Source organism: Acipenser ruthenus, unplaced genomic scaffold (assembly GCF_902713425.1).
Source record: "Acipenser ruthenus unplaced genomic scaffold, fAciRut3.2 maternal haplotype, whole genome shotgun sequence".
Classification (NCBI taxonomy): domain Eukaryota; kingdom Metazoa; phylum Chordata; class Actinopteri; order Acipenseriformes; family Acipenseridae; genus Acipenser; species Acipenser ruthenus.
The window spans coordinates 10,001-12,500 of NW_026708721.1; positions in this window are offsets into that span (position 1 = coordinate 10,001).

Here is a 2,500-nt window from a genome sequence, read left to right on the forward strand (position 1 = left end):
AGAGCGATGGTGTGGCGACCAAACTCGGCTCCGCTCACCCCAGTCCACGGTAGGGTGGGTCGGGCAGGGTTCCTCAGATCAAGCACGGTAAGACTTGGGTCTATAATGCGCGCGCGTGCGTATGGATTTCGTGAAGGACCCTTTGCCCACAACAGAGAGAGACCATCCGGGAAGACAAGGAGGAATCCCGTCAACTCCTGCCCAGCCACAGACTCCAAAGGACGGCTCCAAACGGGTCCTTCACATGCATTCTGACACCTCGGGTCCTGACTTAGTCAAACCATTTTGATCAAAAAACCCTGTCGACGGAAATCTCCGCGGACCCCCCCGTTGTACCTTGACCGCGGGACCCTGAAGGGAGGGAGGTCCCGGGTCCTTGGGAACAGGAGTCGCCGCCGCCCCGCAGCCCCGTTTCGCCTCCGCCCTCGGCAGACTTCCACAAACGGCCCCGAGGTGGCCATGGTCATCTAATGTTAAAGATAGGGAACATGACCATGTTTTTTTGAAAACTTTGATTCTGACGGAGCCGAAAAAGTCCGGACTCTGGTCATATAATGTTAAAGATAGGGATTTCCCTCCGAAAATTCCCCTCAACATGACCATGGCTCCCAAATCACCTCCGGAGAAGGTAGACATGACCAGAGACTGAAAGGGAACGCACGGAGGAGCCAAGGGCGCAAACCCCAGTTCTCGAGCCGGAAATGGGAGCCTCCAGGCCCGCATGAACGGGCGCCCGGGCACGGGAGGTCAACCCCCCCCCCCTTCCCGCAACGTGACCAGAGCTTGGCCAGGTCCTTAAGGGGGCTTAGCCCGGTCCTGAGCCCGAGGAACGGGGCCTCCAGCCCGGCCTGAACCGGCGCCGGGCGCGGGAGGGGGCCACCGGGCAGACTTCCAAGGGAGGATGTCGCCAGGGGGTGAAGGGGGACCCTGACCGGGGTGCAGGGCCTCCCACACGGCTTAGATCGGTCGCTCGTGCCCTTAGAATGAACCTCCGTCCTGACTTAGAAATATTTTTTTGATCGAAAATGCCGTGCCCCTAGTAATATGCACCTACCTCCCCAGTGTATCTGCCATCTAGTTGCATTAAGGGAGGAAGCCACGAGTTCACAGGGACCTCCTGGAACTCTCGCTCCGTAACACATAGCAAATCTGTCCCTTCAGAAGAAGGTAACTTTTAATTGGAGCTCTGGTCATGTCAGCTACTTCTGCCCATGGTCATGTAGGCTAATTCTGCCTCTGGTCATGTCAGCTAATTCCGCCTATGGTCATATTAGCTAATTCCGCCTCTGGTCATGTCAGCTAACTCCGCCTATGGTCATGTCAGCTAACTGTGCCTATGGTCATGTCAGCTAACTGTGCCTATGGTCATGTCAGCTAACTCCGCCTATGGTCATGTCAGCTACTTCTGCCCATGGTCATGTCAGCTACTTCTGCCTATGGTCATGTCAGCTACTTCTGCCTATGGTCATGTCAGCTAACTGTGCCTATGGTCATGTCAGCTAACTGTGCCTATGGTCATGTCAGCTAACTCCGCCTATGGTCATGTCAGCTAACTGTGCCTATGGTCATGTCAGCTAACTGTGCCTATGGTCATGTCAGCTACTTCTGCCCATGGTCATGTCAGCTACTTCTGCCTATGGTCATGTCAGCTACTTCTGCCTATGGTCATGTCAGCTACTTCTGCCTATGGTCATGTCAGCTAACTGTGCCTATGGTCATGTCAGCTACTTCTGCCCATGGTCATGTCAGCTACTTCTGCCCATGGTCATGTCAGCTACTTCTGCCCATGGTCATGTCAGCTACTTCTGCCTATGGTCATGTCAGCTACTTCTGCCTATGGTCATGTCAGCTACTTCTGCCTATGGTCATGTCAGCTAACTGTGCCTATGGTCATGTCAGCTACTTCTGCCCATGGTCATGTCAGCTACTTCTGCCCATGGTCATGTCAGCTACTTCTGCCCATGGTCATGTCAGCTACTTCTGCCCATGGTCATGTCAGCTAATTCCGCCTCTGGTCATGTCAGCTAATTCCGCCTCTGGTCATGTCAGCTAATTCCGCCTCTGGTCATGTCAGCTAACTGTGCCTATGGTCATGTCAGCTAACTGTGCCTCTGGTCATGTAGGCTAATTCCGCCTATGGTCATGTCAGCTAATTCCGCCTCTGGTCATGTCAGCTAACTGTGCCTATGGTCATGTTACTGAATGGGGACCCAGGCTATGGCTCGCACTTGCCCCGGGCAGGGTTCCACGGCCCCGGGCTGGCTCCCACCACCCAGGCCTCTGCTCCCACTGCCCCGGCTTGGGTTCCACGGCCCCGGCTTGGGTTCCACAGCCCCGGGGACAGTTCCCGCCTCCCACCACCCAGGCCTCTGCTCCCACTGCCCCAGCTTGGGTTCCACGGCCCCGGGCTGGCTCCCACCACCCAGGCCTCTGCTCCCACTGCCCCGGCTTGGGTTCCACCGCCCCGGGCAGGGTTCCACGGCCCCGGGGACAGCCCCCG